The sequence below is a fragment of the Leucopleurus acutus genome (genome assembly GCF_964270905.1).
Source record: "Leucopleurus acutus genome assembly, chromosome: 1".
NCBI classification, from domain to species: Eukaryota; Metazoa; Chordata; class Mammalia; order Artiodactyla; family Delphinidae; genus Leucopleurus; species Leucopleurus acutus.
The window spans coordinates 119,719,541-119,737,746 of NC_139142.1; positions in this window are offsets into that span (position 1 = coordinate 119,719,541).

Sequence of the window (18,206 nt, forward strand, 5' to 3'; positions counted from 1 at the left end):
CGGGTATCTCAGGCAGGGAAATGGAAATCTTCCAGAAGAGCACCCAGGGCCAGGACCATCCTGGCTGGCCTGCAGGCACCAAGTCAGCTGGCATGCTGTCACTCGTGTGGCTCCATGGCCCTTCCTCTAGGCTTTCAAGTCCTTGTATATATTCAGGTGTTTTACCTGGGAAGGGCGGGAACAGTTCAGCAGCAACTGGCCTGGGGTTCAGCTCACGTTTACTCACAGATGCCTCGGCACGGTGCCCCAGCTTTGCAATGAGGACGCTTGTTGTGTGGGGGCTGCTGGCTGAATGGGAGACGATTCCCCACCACTGACCAACTTCAGAATTGTTTACAACTGGAGCAAGTGCCCTGATACGGTTTTCCTCTGAGTAACTGGTGGGTTCTGTTTTTTTTTTCTCTTTTTCGTTTTTGGTTCAAGGTAGATTTTATTCCTCTTTTTTGTATTTACAGATATAAGCATGGAAATAATTTATTCATATAAATACATGTATGTGAAGGGAATAATTGTTTTTTCTGTTTTATTTTTTAAATTTTATTTCTTTTTAATTTTGAATTTTATTTTATATTTTTATACAGCAGGTTCTCATTGGTTATCTATTTTATACATATAAATGTTTACATGCCAATCCCAATCTCTCAACTCCTCCCACCACCACCCCTCCAAGAGCTTTCCCCCCTTGTTGTCCATACGATTGTTGTCTACATCTGTTGCTCTATTTATGCCTTGCAAAACGGTTAATCTGTACAGTTTTTCTAGGTTCCACATATATGCATGAATATACAAGATTTGTTTTTCTCTTTCTGACTTACTTCACTCTGTATGACAGTCTCTAGATCCATCGACGTCTCTACAAATGACCCAATTTCATTCCTTTCATGGCTTAGTAATATTCCATTTTATATATGTACCACATCTTTATGCATTCGTCTGTCTGTGGGCATTTAGGTTGCTTCCATTACCTCGATATTGTAAATAGTGATGCAATGAACATTGCGGTGAATGTCTCTTTTTGATTTATGGTTTTGTCTGGGTATATGTCCAGTCCTGGGATTGCTGTATCATATGGTAATTCTATTATTAGTGTCTTAAGAAACTCCATATTGTTCTCCATAGTGACTGTATCAATTTATATTCCCAACAATAGTGGAAGAGGCTTCCTTTTCTCCACACCCTTTCCAGCATTTGTTGTTTGTAGATTTTCAGATGATGCCCATTCTAACAGGTGTGAGGTGATACCTCATTGTTGAGTCCATTTCATTGAGCAAGGGGTAGGTCTTGTCTATTACGTATTTGGCTTATGGAACGGTATCTGTGCTAATTTCAAACTCTGGTTTTATGCAGCACCCCAACTCACCTTTCCCCTTAAGCAAGCATAAGTTGGTTTTCTAAACTTGAGACCCTGTTCTGTTTTGTAATTCAGTTCATGTGTAGCCAAGTTTACATTCCGTGCATTAGTGATACCTTATGATGTTTCTTTTTCTGTGTGACTTATTTCACTTAGAATCATCATGCCTCAATCCACTCATTATGCTGGTACAGGCCTGGTGACACAGATTTCATTGCTGAGTGGTATTCTGTTGTACATAAGTACCGCAACTTCTTTATCAATTATTTGTTCTCTGGGATATTTAACTTGTACTGTAGAAGAGGCTCCTGTAAACAGAGCCGTTGTAAATTTTGGGGTGGCTGTGTCTTTTTGATTTTAATTTCCCTAAGCTATAGGACCATAAGTGGAAATGCCCTAGACCCTGTTGCTTTGTTTTTCAGATGTATCAGGAAACACCACACACTTCTCCAGAGTGGCTGTTGGCAATGTACATCCTGCCCATCAGCATAACAAGGCTCCTTTTTCCCCATGGCCTGTCTTGCCTTTCTGGATTTTACACTTTTCTCAGATGGCCCTTTAGACCGGGGGGAAGTGACACTTCATAGTAGTTCGGATTTCCATTGCAAGCTTGCTTGGTTTGCCAAAAAGGGCGTATGTGTTTTTTCCTGAATATATTCAGGAACAAACTCATACGCCCTTTGTTGCCAAGTGCATCATTGTCGATGTTCTGCCTCTTTTCCTATGCTTTAAATGCAAATCCAGTCTACCTCCTGAAATCGGTTTCCTGCAATTCTGCCCCGCTTTCAAGTCCTCTTCGCAGCCTTACTTCAATATATTTTTGGACGTTATCTGTCATTTATAACTCTGCAGGTTTGTGAATTACAGGGCCCCTGAGCTCCTTTCTTCAACTCGCTTTCTTGTGAGCTGGCCGCAAACCCGCAAGACTGCTTCAGGCCCTAATCTGCTTCTGGCAGGGCACGCTGAGCCTTTGGTTAATTCCTCTTCCTGGTGGGAAATGAGTGTTAAATATGCCCGTCCAGACACCTACCTCACTCTCAACCCCTTGGTGATGTGGGTCCTCTGGTTTGTGGCCACTTTTGCTGGGTTCCTCACCTTTCGATGATGTGGCCCCACTAGTGTGAGGACACTCCTGCTTGGTTCTCATCCACGTGGTTATGTGGACCCCCTGGTGAGAGTCTGTTCCTGGCTTTGTTCCTCACCCACCTGTGAGGGAGACCCTCTGCTGATAGGTCACTCCTGCATGGCTGGCACACATTGCCTTGGTGAAGTCAGCCGTGTGGTGGCAGTTGGAGCGTGCTGGGAATCTCTTCCCCCCGGTGATGAGGGCCCTCTTGCATCAGGCCCTGACTGCTGGGCTCACCAACTTTTCTTAGTGAGCCCAGTGATGCTTTGGCACTCCTCTTAGGATCCCATCTCCATGGGGATGTGGGCCTTCTGCTCTGAGGTCCCAACGGCTGGGTTGTTCACATTTTCATGATGTGGGCTCTCTGGTGTTAGTTCACAGAAGCCTGGATCCCATAGCCTCTGTGCTCTTGGCCGCCTGCTGGGAGGTTCCAACTGCTGGATTCCTCACTTTTTTAAATTTTTGGGCCCTCTGTTGTGAGGATCCTCCTGCCTGCCTCACTCCCAGCCCCTTCGTGATGTGTGTCGTCTGGTTTGAGGCCACATGTGCTGGGTTCCTCACCTTTCGATGATGTGGGACCAATGGTCTTAGGAGACTCCTGCCTGGTTCACATCCCCTTGGTGATGTGGGCCCTCTGTTGAGAGTCTGATCCTGGCTGGGTTCCTCACCCATCTGTGAGGTGGGCCGTCTGATGTGAGGTCACTCTTGCCTGGCTTGCTCACCTCGCCTTGTGGACATGAGCCCTCTGGTGGCACTTGGAGCCTGCTGGGAGCCTCCTCTCCTCGGTGATGAGGGCCCTCTGGCATCAGGCCCTAACTGCTGGGCTCCCCACATTTTGTGATGTGTGCCCAGTGGTGCGAGGACACTCCAGCCAGGTTCACATCCCCATTGGGGTGTGGGCCTTCTGCTCTGAGGTCCCAAAGCCTGGGTTGCTCACAGTTTCATGATGTGGGCTCTCTGCTGTTAGTTCACTCCTGCCTGCATCCCATAGCTTCTGTGCTCTGGACCGCCTGCTGGGAGGTTCCAACTGCTGGATTCCTCACCTTTCTTATTCTTTGGGCCCTCTGTTTTTAGGCTACTCCTGCCTGCCTCACTCCCGTTCCCTTTGTGATATGTGTCCTCTGATTTGAGGCCACATGTGCTGGGTTCCGCACCTTTCGATGATGTGACCCCACTGGAGGGAAGACAGTCCTGACTGGTTCCCATCCCCTTGCTGATGTGGGCCCTCAGGTGAGAGTCTGATCCTGGCTGGGTTCCTCACCCTTCTGTGAGGTGGGCCCTCTGCTGTGAGGTCAATCATGCCTGTCTGGCACACGTCACCTTGGCGACGTGGGCCCTCTGGTGGCAGTTGGAGTGTGCTGGGATCCTCCTCCCCTCGGTGATGAGGGCCCTCTTGCCTTAGGCCATAACTGCTGGGCTCCCCACATTTTCTGATGTGCGCCAAGTGAGTGAGGAGACTCTTGCCAGGTTCCCATCCCCATGGCGATATGGGCCTTCTGCTCTGAGGTCAAAACGGCTGGCTTGCTCACAGTACCATGATGTGGGCCCTCTGCTGTGAGTTCACTCCGGCAAGGATCCCTTATCATCGGTGCTCTGAGCCGCCTGCTGGGAGGTTCCAACTGCTGGATTCCTCAACTTTTTTATTCTATGTGCCCTCTGTTGTGAGGCTCCTCCTGCCTGCCTCACTGCCAGCCCCTTGGTGATGACTGTCCTATGGCTTGAGGCCACATGTGCTGCGTTCCTCACCTTTCGATGATGTGACCCCACTCGTGTGAGGACACTCCTGCCTGGTTCCCATCCCCTTGGTGAGGTGGGCCCTCTGGCGAGAGTCTAATCCTGGCTGGGTTCCTCAACGTTCTGTGAGGTAGGCCCTCTGCTGTGAGGTCACTCCTGCCTGGCTGGCACACGTCACCTTGGAGACGTGAGCCCTCTGGTGGCAGTTGGAGCGTGCAGGGCACCTCCTCCTCTCGGTGATGACGGCCCTCTGGCGTCAGGCCCTAAATGGTGGGCTCCCCACATTTTCTGATGTGCGCCCAGTGGTGCAAGGACACTCCAGCCAGGTTCCCATTCCCATGGGGATGTGGTCCTTCTGCGCTGAGGTCTCAACTCCTGGGTTGCTCACAGTTTTGTGATGTGGGCCCTCTGCTGTGAGTTCACTGTGGCCTGGATCCCATAGCCTCGGTGTTCTGGGCCGCCTGCTGGAAGGTCTAAACGCTGGAATCCTCACGTTTTTTATATTATGTGCCCTGTGTTGTGAGGCTACTCCTGCCTGCCTCACTCCAAGGCCCTTGGTGATGTGGGTCCTCTGGTTTGAGGACACATGTGCTGGGTTCCTCACCTTAAGATGATGAGGCCCCACTGGTGTGAGGATAATCCTGACTGGGTCCCATCCCCTTTGTGATGTGGGCCCTCTGGTGAGAGTCTGATCCTGGCTGGGTTCCTCACCCATCTGTGAGGTGGGCCCTCTACTATCAGGTAACTCTTGCCTGGGTTGCTCACCTCGCCTTGTTGACATGAGCCCTCTGGTGGCAATTGGACCCTGCTGGGAGCCTCCTCAGCTCTGTGATGAGGGCCCTCTGACGTCAGGCCCTAACTGCTGGGCTCCCCAACTTTTCTTAGTGAGCCCAGTGTTGCTCAAGCACTCCTCTTAGGTTCCCATCCCCATGGGGATGTGGGCCTTCTGCTCTGAGGTTCCAACGGCTGGGTTGATCACAATTTCATGATGTGGGCTCTCTGGTGTTAGTTCACTGTGGCCTGGATCCCATAGCCTCTGTGGTCTTGGCTGCCTGCTGGGAGCTTCCCACTGCTCGATTCCTCAACTTTTGTATTCTATGGGTCCTGTGTTGTGATGCTCCTCCTGCCTGCCTCACTCGCAACCCCTTCGTGATGTGGGTCTTCTGGTTTGAGGCCACATGTGCTGGGTTAGGCAACTTTCAATGATGTGGCCCCACTGGTGTGAGGACACTCCTGCCTGGTTCCCATCCCCTTGGTGATGTGGGCCTTCTGGTGACAGTCTTATCCTGGCTGGGTTCCTCACTCTTCTGTGAGGTAGGCCCTCTGCTGTGAGGTCAATCCTGCCTGACTTGCACACATCACCTTGGCGATGTGGGCCCTCTGTTGGCACATGGAACCTGCTGGGAGCCTCCTGCCCTCGGTGATGACGGCCCTCTAGCATCAGGCTCTAACTGCTGGGCTCCCCACGTTTTCTGATGTGAGCCCAGTGATGCCAGGACACTCCTGTCAGGTTCCCATCCCCATGGGGATGTGGGCTTTCTGCTCTGAGGTCCCAATGCCTGGGTTGCTCACAGTTTCATGATGTGGGCTCTCTGCTGTTAGTTCACTCCTGCCTGCATCCCATAGCTTCTGTGCTCTCGGCCGCCTGCTGGGAGGTTCCAAATGCTGGATTCCTCACTTTTTTTATTCTTTGGGCCCTCTGTTTTTAGGCTACTCCTACCTGCCTCACTCCCATCCCCTTTGTGATGTATGTCCTCTGATATGAGGCCACATGTGCTGGGTTCCTCACCTTTCGATGATGTGGCCCCACTGGTGGGAGGACAGTCCTGACTGGTTCCCATCCCCTTGGTGTTGTGGGCCCTCTGGTGAGAGTCTCATCCTGCCTCGGTTCCTCACCCTTCTGTGAGATAGGCCCTCTGCTGTGAGGTCACTACTGCCTGGCTGGCGCATGCCACCTTGTAGACGTGGGCCCTCTGTTGGCAGTTGGAACCTGCTGGGAGTCTCCTCCCCTCAGTTATGAGGGCCCCCTGGCATCAGGCCCTAACTGCTGGGCTCCTAACATTTTCTGATATGTGCTAAGTGGTGCAAAGCCACTCCTGCCAGGTTCCCATCCCAATGGGGATGTGGGCCTTCTGTTCTGAGGTCCCAACAGCTGGGCTGCTCACAGGTTCATGATGTGGGCCCTCTGCTGTGAGTTCACTGCGGCCTGGATCCCATAGCCTCGGTGCTCTGGGCCACTTGCTGGGAGGTTCCAACTGCTGGATTCCTCAACTTTTATATTCTATGGACCCTGTGTTGTGAGGCCAGTCCTGCCAGCCTCATTCCGAACCCCTTGGTGATGTGGTTCCTCTGGTTTGAGGACACATGTGCTGGGATCCTCACCTTTCGATGATGTTGTCCCACTGGTGTGGGGACACTCCTGCCTGGTTCCCATCCCCTTGGTGATGTGGGCCCTCTGGTGAGAGTCTGATCCTGGCTGTGTTCCTCACCCTTCTGTGAGGTGGGCCCTCTGCTGTGAGGTCACTCCTGCCAGGCTGGCACACATCACCTTGGCGACGTTGGCCCTCTGGTGGCAGCTGGAGCCTGCTGGGAGCCTCCTCCTCTCGGTGATGAGTGCCCTCTAGCGTCAGGCCCTAACTTCTGAGCACCCCACGTTTTCTGATGTGAGCCCAGTGATGCCAGGACACTCCTGTCATGTTCCCATCACCATGGGGATGTGGGCCTTCTGCTCTGAGGTCCCAATGTCTGGGTTGCTCACAGTTTCATGATGTGGGCTGTCTGGTGTTAGTTCACTCTGGCCTGGATCCTCTAGCCTCTGTGCTCTGGGCCGCCTGCTGGGAGGTTCCAACTGCTGGATTCCTCACCTTTCTTATTTTTGGGCCCTCTGTTATGAGGCTCCTCCTGCCTGCCTCACTCCCAGCCCCTTGGTGATGGGTGTCCTATGGTTTGAAGCCACATGTTCTGGGTTCCTCACCTTTAGATGATGTGGCCCTACTCATGTGAGGACACTCCTGCCTGGTTCCAATCCATTTGGTGATGTGGGCCCTCTGGTGCGAGTCTGATCCTGACTGGGTTCGTCACACTTCTCTGAGGTGGGCCCTCTGCTGTGAGGTCATTCGTGCCTGGTTGGCACACATCGCCTTGGCGACGTCAGCCCTCTGGTGGCAGTTGGAGCCTGCTGGGAGCCTCCTTCCCTTGGTGATGAGGGTCCTCTGGCGTCAGGCCCTAACTGCTGGTCGCCCAAAATTTTCTGATACGTTCTCAGTGGTGTGAGGACACTCCTACCAGAATTCCATCCCCATGGGGATGTGGGCCTCCTGCTCTGAGGTCCCAATGGCTGGGTTGCTCAGTTTCATGACATGGGCCCTCTTCTGTGAGTTCACTGTGGCCTGGATCCCATGGCCTCGGTGCTCTGGGCCGCCTGCTGGGAGGTTCCAACTGCTGGATTCCTCACTTTTTTATTCTATGGGCCCAGTGTTGTGAGGTTACTCCTGCCTGCCTCACTCCGAGGTCCTTGGTGATGTGGGTCCTCTGGTTTGAGGACACATGTGCTGAGTACCTCAGCTTTTGATGATGTGGCCCCACTGATGTGAAGACACTCCTGCCTGGTTCCCATCCCCTTGGTGATGTGGGCCCTCTGGTGAGAGTCTGATGTTGGCTGGGTTTCTCACCCTTCTGTGAGGTGGGACCTCTGCTGTGAGGTAACTCCTGCCTGGCATGCTCACGTTGCCTTGGCAATGTGAGCCCTCAGGTGGCAGTTGGAGCCTGCTGGGAATCTCCTCCCCTCAGGTATGAGAGCTCTGGATAAAACACATATGCCCTTTTTTGCCAAGTGCATTATTTTCCAAGTTCTGTCTCTTTTCCTATGCTTTAAGAGCTACTCCCGTGTACGTTCTGAAATCAGTTTCCAGCAATTCTGCCCCGCATTCAAGTCCTCTTCGCAGCCTTACTTCAGTATAATTTTGGATGATAGCTGTCATTTATAACTCCGCAGGTTTCTGAATTACAGTGCCCCTGAGCTCCTTTCTTCAACTCGCTTTCTTGTGAGCTGGCCGCAACACCGCAGGATCTCCTCAGGCCCTAATCTAGTTCCAGCATGGCACGCGGAGCCTTTGGTTCATTTATCTTCCTGGTGGGAAATGAGAGTTAAATTTGCCCGTCCAGACACCTACAGATAGTCTCCCATTGCTTCTCCTTATTCCTGTTCATCTTCCGAAGAAATTGCAAACTGGGCCAAACAGGAGGTTAAAGGCACTGACTCTCCAAGTGGGGAGAGTGTTAGTAAAGCGTCTGGAATGTTGCACCCGAGTACCAGGGGACGAAAACTGAGACACATTTGAACACGTTTCCCGATCACACGGTGGATCATACACTCCGTTCCACATGCATGTTTTAGCTGAAGGAAGAATCCCTTAAACCTGGAGAGTTGAGACCCATGGAATGGGTACCATGCAATATGACTTCAAAGGGTCTGCATTTGCTCACCGAACCTCACCAATCCTATCACTGCTGCGTTTATGCTGCTGTACACACGCTTGATTCTCTTTCAGAGACATATAAATTCAAAGGTTTTAAGATTCTTACTAGTCAGGTATATTCTTAGGCGTTTAATATGGGGTGTTGAGTCCACTTCGTTGAGCAAGGAGTAGCTCTTGTCTATTACATATTGGGCTTATGGAACGGTATCTGTGCTAATTTCAATCTCTGGTTTCATGCAGCACCCCAACTCACCTTTCCCCTTAAGCAAGCATAAGTTGGTTTTCTACATTTGAGACCCTGTTCTGTTTTGTAATTCAGTTCCTGTGTAGCCAAGTTTACATTCCGTGTATTAGGGATATCTTATGATGTTCCTTTTTCTGTGTGACTTATTTCACTTAGAATCATCGTACCTGAATCCACTCATTATGCTGCTACGGGCCTGATGACATAGATTTCATTGCTGAGTGATATTGCATTGTACGTAAGTACCACAACTTCTGTATCCATTTTTCGCTTTCTGTGATATTGAACTTGTACGGTAAACGAGGTTCTTGTAAACAGAGCCGTCCCAAACTTTGGGGTGGCTGTGTCTTTTTGATTTTAATTTCCCTAAGCTATAGGACCATAAGTGGAAGTGCCCTAGGCTCTGTTGCCTTGTTTTTTGGATGTTTCAGGAAACACCATACACTTCTCCAGAGTGGCTGCTGGCAATTTACATGCCGCCCATCAGCATAACAAGGCTCCCAGTTCTCCATGGCCTGTCCTGCCTTTCTGGATTTTACACTTTTTTCAGATGGCCCTTTTGACCGGGGGGCAGTGAGACTTCATTGTAGTGCAGATTTCCTTTGCAAGCTTGCTTGGTTGGCCAAAAAGGGCGTATGCGTTTTTTCCTGAATATATTCAGGAAAAAACGCATACGCCCTTTTTGGCCAAGTGCATCATTGTGGACGTTCTGCCTCTTTTCCTATGCTTTACATGCAATTCCACTCTACCTCCTGAAATCGGTTTCCTGCAATTCTGCCCCGCTTTCAACTCGTCTTGGCAGCCTAATTCAATATATTTTTGGACGATAGCTGTCATTTATAACTCTGCAGGTTTGTGAATTACAGTGCCCCTGAGCTCCTTTCTTCAACTCGCTTTCTTGTGAGCTGGCCGCAACACCGCAGGATTGCTTCAGGCCCTAGTTTGGTTCCGGCACGGCATGCTGAGACTTTGGTTAATTCCTCTTCCTGGTGGGAAATGAGAGTTAAATTTGCCCGTATAGACACCACCAGCTAGTCTCTCCTTGGTTCTCCATCTTCCTGTTCATCTTCAACAGAAACTGCAAACTGGGCCAAACAGGAGGTTAAAGGCACTGACTCTCCAAGTGGGGAGAGTGTTAGTAAAGCGTCTGGAATGTTGTTCCCGAGTACCAGGGGATGAAAATTGAGACACATTTGAACACGTTTTCCGATCACATGGTGGATCATACTCTGGGTTCCACATGCATGTTTTAGCTGAAGGAAGAATCCCTTAAACCTGGAGAGTTGAGACCCATGGAATGGGTACCACGCAGTATGACTTCAAAGGGTCTGCATTTGCTCACCGAACCTCACCAATCCTATCACTGCTGCGTTTATGCCACTGTACACACACTTGATTCTCTTTTGGAGACATATAAATCCATAGGTTTTAAGATTCTTACTAGTCAGGTATATTCTTAGGCGTTTAATATGGGGTGTTGAGTCCACTTCGTTGAGCAAGGAGTAGCACTTGTTTATTACATATTTGGCTTATGGAACGGTATCTGTGCTAATTTCAATCTCTTGTTGTATGCAGCACCCCAACTCACCTTTCCCCTTAAGCAAGCATAAGTTGGTTTTCTACATTTGACACCCTGTTCTGTTTAGTAATTCAGTTCCTGTGTAGCCAAGTTTACATTCCGTGTAGTAGTGATATCTTATGATGTTTCTTTTTCTGTGTGACTTATTTCACTTAGAATCATCGTACCTGAATCCACTCATTATGCTGCTATGTGCCTGATGACATAGATTTCATTGCTGAGTGATATTGCATTGTACGTAAGTACCACAACTTCTTTATCCATTTTTCGCTTTCTGTGATATTGAACTTGTACGGTGAACAAGGTTCTTGTAAACAGAGCCGTCCCAAACTTTGGGGTGGCTGTGTCTTTTTGATTTTAATTTCCCTAAGCTATAGGACCATAAGTGGAAGTGCCCTAGGCTCTGTTGCTTTGTTTTTTGGATGTTTCAGGAAACACCATACACTTCTCCAGAGTGGCTGCTGGTAATTTACATCCCGCCCATCAGCATAACAAGGCTCCCAGTTCTCCATGGCCTGTCCTGCCTTTCTGGATTTTACACTTTTTTCAGATGGCCCTTTAGACCGGGGGGCAGTGAGACTTCATTGTAGTGCAGATTTCCTTTGCAAGCTTGCTTGGTTGGCCAAAAAGGGCGTATGCGTTTTTTCCTGAATATATTCAGGAAAAAAGGCATACGCCCTTTTTGGCCAAGTGCATCATTGTGGACGTTCTGCCTCTTTTCCTATGTTTTACATGCAATTCCAGTCTACCTCCTGAAATCGGTTTCCTGCAATTCTGCCCCGCTTTCAACTCCTCTTGGCAGCCTTACTTCAATATATTTTTGGAAGATAGCTGTCATTTATAACTCTGCAGGTTTGTGAATTACAGTGCCCCTGAGCTCCTTTCTTCAACTCGCTTTCTTGTGAGCTGGCCGCAACACCGCAGGATTGCTTCAGGCCCTAGTTTGTTTCCGGCACGGCATGCTGAGCCTTTGGTTAATTCCTCTTCCTGGTGGGAAATGAGAGTTAAATTTGCCCGTCCAGACAGCTCCAGCTAGTCTCTCATTGGTTCTCCCTATTCCTGTTCATTTTCCACAGAAATTGCAAACTGGGCCAAACAGGATGTTAAAGGCACTGACTCTCCAAGTGGGGAGAGTGTTAGTAAAGCGTCTGGAATGTTGCACCCGAGTACCAGGGGACGTAAACTGAGACACATTTGAACACGTTTTCCGATCACACGGTGGATCATACTCTGGGTTCCACATGCATGTTTTAGCTGAAGGAAGAATCCCTTAAACATGGAGAGTTGAGACCCATGGAATGGGTACCATGCAATATGACTTCAAAGGGTCTGCATTTGCTCACCGAACCTCACCAATCCTATCACTGCTGCGTTTATGCCACTGTACACACGCTTGATTCTCTTTGGGTGACATATAAATCCATAGTTTTTAAGATTCTTACTAGTTAGGTATATTGTTAGGAGTTTAATATGGGGTGTTGAGTCCACTTCGTTGAGCAAGGAGTAGCACTTGTCTATTATATATTTGGCTTATGGAACGATATCTGTGCTAATTTCAATCTCTTGTTGTATGCAGCACCCCAACTCACCTTTCCCCTTAAGCAAGCATAAATTGGTTTTCTACATTTGACACTCTGTTCTGTTTAGTAATTTAGTTCCTGTGTAACCAAGTTTACATTCCGTGTAGTAGTGATATCTTATGATGTTTCTTTTTCTGTGTGACTTATTTTTTTATTTTTTTATTTATTTTTTTTTTTGCGGTACGTGGGCCTCTCACTGTTGTGGTTTTTCCCATTGCGGAGCACAGGCTCCGGACGCGTAGGCTCAGCGGCCATGGCTCACAGGCCCAGCCGCTCCGCGGCATGTGGGATCTTCCCGGAGCGGGGCACGAACCCATGTCCTCTGCATCGGCAGGCGGACTCTCAACCACTGCGCCACCAGGTAAGCCCTGTGTGACTTATTTCACTTAGAATCATCGTACCTGAATCCACTCATTATCCTGCTACGGGCCTGATGACATAGATTTCATTGCTGAGTGATATTGCATTGTACGTAAGTACCACAACTTCTTTATCCATTTTTCGCTTTTTGCGATATTGAACTTGTACCGTAAACGAGGTTCTTGTAAACAGAGCCATCCCAACCTTTGGGGTGGCTGTGTCTTTATGATTTTAATTTCCCTAAGCTATAGGACCATAAGTGGAAGTGCCCTAGGCTCTGTTGCTTAGTTTTTTGGATGTTTCAGGAAACACCATACACTTCTCCAGAGTGGCTGTTGGCAATTTACATCTCGCCCATCAGCATAACAAGGCTCCCTGTTCTCCATGGCCTGTCCTGCCTTTCTGGATTTTACTCTTTTTTCAGAAGGCCCTTTGACCGGGGGGCAGTGAGACTTCATTGTAGTGCAGATTTCCTTTGCGAGCTTGCTTGGTTGGCCAGAAAGGGCGTATGCGTTTCTTCCTGAATATATTCAGGAAAGAACGCATACACCCTTTTTGGCCAAGTGCATCATTGTCGACGTTCTGAGTCTTTTCATATGTTTTCAGTGCAATTCCAGTCTACCTCCTGAAATAGGTTTCCTGCAGTTCTGCCTTGCTCTCAGTGCCTCTTCATAGCCTTACTTCAATATACTTTTGGAAAATAGTTGGCCTTTATAACTCTGCAGGTTTTTGAATTGCAGTGGCCCTTAGCTCCATTTTTCAGCTCTTATTTTTGTGATCTTGCCTCATATCCACAGGATTTCTTCAGGCCCTATTCTTCTTCTGGGGCGCCTTGCTCTGCCTTTGGTTAATTCTTCTTCCTGAATTGAAATTAGAGTGACATGTGCCCATTGAAACCGCTACAGCTATTTTCTCACTGGTTCCCCCTATTCCCATTCATCCTCCGCACTAACTGCAGACTGTGTGATACCGGAACTTAAAGGCATTGACTCTCCATGTGGAGATGTTGTTAGTAAAGTGGCTGGAATGTTGATCCGGAGCCCCAGGAGAGGAAAATGAGGTGCATTTTAGAAACCTTTCCCGATCATATGGTATATCAACCGCTGGATTTCCCATGCATGGTTTAGCTGTAGGAAGATTCCCTTCAACTTGGAGTGTTGGGACCCTTGGAATAAGTAGCATGAAGTATTGCATTAAACTTTCGGCAGTTGCTCACCAAAGCTCTCCAATCCTTTCAGCCCCAAGTGTCCAGCCTTATGTCTTATCCAGCTGTGGGTTTATATGTGGTCATTCCAGGTTGCATCACAGCCCCTGAGCGAATTTTGTAAGAATTTTTCTCTCTTTCATTGTTTCTGCGTTTTGGTTTTAAAATTTATTTCTATAATGGGGTTTAGCTCATTTTCACTGCTGTGTTTGTGCCGCTCTGCTCACACTTGATTCCCTTATGGAGATATATCAATACATGGGTTTTAAGATTCTTATTACTCAGATATATTTCTCTGCGGTTTATAGGGTGTGTTGAGGCCAGTTCATTGAGCAAGGTGTAGATCTTGTCTGATACCTATTTGGTTTATTGAACGGTATCTGTGCTAATTTCAAACTCTGGTTTTATACATCACCCCACCTCTCCTTTCCCCTTAAGCTGACATAAGTGTGTTTTCTAAATGTGAGACACTGTTCTGTTTTGTAATTCATTTTTTGTGCAGCCATATTTATCCTCCCTCTATAAGTGATATCTTATGATATGTTTCTTTTTCTGTTTGACTTATTTCAAGTAGTATTATCGGACCTCAATCCACTCTTTATCCTTCTACTAGCCTTATTACATTGATTTCATGGTGAAGAGATATTCCATTGTACATAAGTACCACATTTTCTTTATCCATTGTTCTCTTTCCTGGGATATTTAAGGTGTACTGAAGTTGAGGTTCTTGTAAACAGAGTAGCCCTAAACTGTGGTGTGCTTGTGTCTTGTTGATTTTTAGACTTCCCTAGATATACTCCCGTGATTGGAAGTGCCCTATGCTCTGTCGCTCTGTTTTTTAGATGATTTAGGAACCACCATACACTTCTCCAGAGTGGCTCTCGGCAGTTCACACACTGTCCATCAGCGTATAAAGGCTCCCTGTTCTCCATGGCCTGTCCTGCATTTCTGGTGTTTACAATTTTTTCGGATGGCCCTTTTGACCGGTGGGAAATGAGACTTCTTTGTTGTGCACATTTGCATTGCTTGCTTGCTTGGTTGCCCATAAAGTGCGTATGCGTTTTTTCCTGGATATATTCAGGAAAAAACGCATACTCCCTTTTGGGCCAACTGCATCATTGTCGAAATTCTGCCGCTTTTCATGTGCTTTAAAGGCGAGTCCAATCTATCTCTTGAAATCTGTTTCTTGCAATTCTGTCTTGCATTCAGATCCTCTTCTTTGCCTTACCTCAACATATTTTTGGACGTTAGTTTTCATTTATAACTCTGCAGGTTTGTGAATTGCAGTGACCCTGAGCTCCATTTTTTAAGTTGCTCTTTTGTGAGCTGGCCTCAAAACCGCAGGATTGCTTCAGGCCCTATTTTGGCTCTGGCGAGGCGGGCTGAGCCTTTTTTTAATTCTTATTCTTAATGGGAAATTAGAGTGACATGTGCCCGTCCAAACCCCTACAACTATTCTCTCATTGGTTCCCCCTGTTCCCGTTCATCCTCCTCACAATTTGCAAAATGTGTGAAACAGAAGTTTAAATGTGCTGATTCTCTAAGTGGGGAGATTCTAAGTAACGTGGCTGGAATGATGAACAGGAGCACCAGGAGAGGATAAATGAGGTGCATTTTAGACACATCTCCCGATCACATGGTGTACAGTCCTCTGGGTTTTCCATGCATGTTTTAGCTCTAGGAAGATTCCTTGAACCTGCAGATTTGGGACCCATTGAATGGGTACCAGGTAGTATTACTTTAAAGGGTGTGCATTTCCTCACCCAACCTCACATTTCTCTTAGCGCGAACAGTTTCCAGCCTTATGTCTCATCCTGCTGTGGGTCTAGATGTGTTCAATCCATGTTGCATCACCGTCCCTGAGGAAAAGTTGTAAGAGGTTTTCTCTGTCTCTCTGTCGTTTATTTTTTTCAATTTATTACTATGTTGTTTACAGCTGATTTTCAAAGCTCTGTTTCTTGCTGCTGTACATCCACTTGATTCACGTACAGAGAGACATCAATAATTTCTTTTTCAGATTCTTACCAGTCATAGATATTCTTTTCCGGTGACTTGAGTGTGCTGAGTGCAGTTCTTTTAGCTACCGTGTAGGCCTTGTTGATTATCAGTTTGGTATTTGGAATGGTATCTTTGCTAATTTCAACCTCCTGGATGATGCCTCACCCCTCCCCACCTTTCCCGTTTAGCAGCCTTACGCGTGTTTTCTACATATTTATGTCACTTAGAATGATCATACGTAACTCCTCCGGAGTTGTTACAACTGGCCATATTTCATTGATTTCCAGGCTGAGTAATATTCCACTCTACATAAGTACCACATCTCTATCCATTTTTTCCCTCCAGAGACATTTAAGTTATATCCTAGTCGAGGATCTTTTAAACAGAGAAGCAGTAAACATTGGGGTGCCTGTGTCCTCTCGATTTTTGTTTTTCCCAAGATATACGCCCATGAGTGCAAGTGCCCTATGCTCTGTAGCTCATTTTTTAGATGCTTTAGTAAACACAATACACTTCTCCAGAATGGCCGTTGGCAATATACATTTCCACTATAAGCCTCACAGGGCTCCCTCTTCTCCTTGCCCTGTCCTGCATTTCTGGCGTTTACACTTTATGAGGATGGCTCTTCTGACTGATGCGAAGTGATATCTTTTGTAGTATTGATTTCCAGTGCCCACCTGTTTGGTTGGCTAAAAAAGTGTATGCCCTTTTCTTGAATATATACAGAAAAAAACGCATACAGCCTTTTTGGCCAACTGCAATGTCGGCAATGTTCAGCCCCTTTTCTTGTGCTTAATGGCGAGTCCTTTCTACCTCCTCAAATCCCTTTCCTGCCATTCTCCCTTGCTTGCCAATCCTCTTCTCTGACTTTCCTCAAGACATTTTTCAGTGATAGATATTTTCAACTCTGCAGTTTCGTGAATTTTACTGCCCCTGAGTTCCATTGTTCAACTTGTGTTTATGGGAACTGGCCACAAAGCAGTGGGATTTCCTCAAGCCCTATACTGTTTCCATGGGCAACCCTAGCCTTTGGTCAATTCATCTTCCTGATTGGAAATTAGAGTGACATGTGCCTGTCTGAACACCTAGGACTTGTCTCTCATTGTTCCTCATCCTTCCGCTTCATCCTCTGGACAAATTCCAAACTGTACGCAACAGGATGTTGACAGTGTTGACATCTCCAAGTGGGGAGACTGTTAGTAAAGACGCTGGAGGGGTGAACCCGAGCACCAGGAGATGAGGAGATGAGATGCCTTTTCCAAACTCTTCCCGATCAGATGGTATACCATCCTCTGGATGTGACAGACATGTTTTAGCAGTAGGAAGAGTCCCATTCATGTAAGGAGAACACCAGGGCTTTTTCAAAATCAGTGTCTCCCCGAAACCCAAACTGGGGAGTTTTTTAAGCTACGGCTACACATATGTTCATTAAGGGCCTTGGGAAGTAGGCAGAGTCCAAACTTTAGATGACTGAAGTCTTCAGGGTCAGAAGCACTCACCACCGGCTTCCCTTAGGTTACACTTTAACTGTCATTGATAGATGATGTCAATAAAAATATCTATTCTTTTTCCGATTATTTCCCCTTATAGGTTATTGCACAATATTGAGTGTAGTTCCCTGTGCTATACAGTAGTTCCTTGTTGATGATCTATTTTATACATAGCAGTGTGTATGTGTTAATTCCAAACTGTTAATTTATCCCTCCTCCCACCTTTCCCCTTTGGTAATAATAAATTATAAGATTTTATACTTCTCAGAAATGGGGGAGCTGAAAGAGAGGTATCATTTTCAATGGAAAAGCATTTAAAACAAGATTGAAGCTTTAACCAAGATTATTAGATGTACATCCTTGGAAAGAAATCACTTCATTTCTCTAATATTGACCTGATAAATAAGACAAACCTTTTCACTGAACTTGCTTATAATAAAGTGATGGAAATATCAAATGGAAGTGTTAGAAACATCTTATTTTACCCGAGCCTTATAAACTGTTCTATGTTAACTACAGTTTGGCTCACACATCTGTTCATTGAAGTTACAATAGTCTCAATTTCTGTTACTGATCCTCCAGAGTGGACCCCAACAAGGGTCCCCCTGCCCAGTGTCATTGGGGCCAACAGATCGAGACTGAGTTTGGTTCCCAAGCAAAGGAAACTTTATATTTTCATCAGAGAATGGAGAGGTGAGAGCATGCACTACCCCGTGGGCTGTGGGCTGGGCTGCTGTGTAGAGATCCTGTCAGAGTCAGTGGGAGGGAGGGGGCGGAGCTCTCAAGGGCCGGGTTGGCTGCAGCTCAGGCTCTATATCTCGGAGTCTGCACTGGGCCCCAGGAGCTGAGGTGTCGACCCAGCCATTCTGCACCAGGAAATCTGGTCTGAAGTGCCGGGTGTGGAACCTCTGCATGCGGGACCCTAGGAGCACGTGAAATTAGACAAAGCACAAAGGATAAAAAAGGTCAGACTTGACTTTATTGCCCACATTCTATTTTTATCTCCCAGGGATTTTTAATGGGCTTTGCTGGGGACAAACCCCTCCTCTGCCTTTTGTCCCG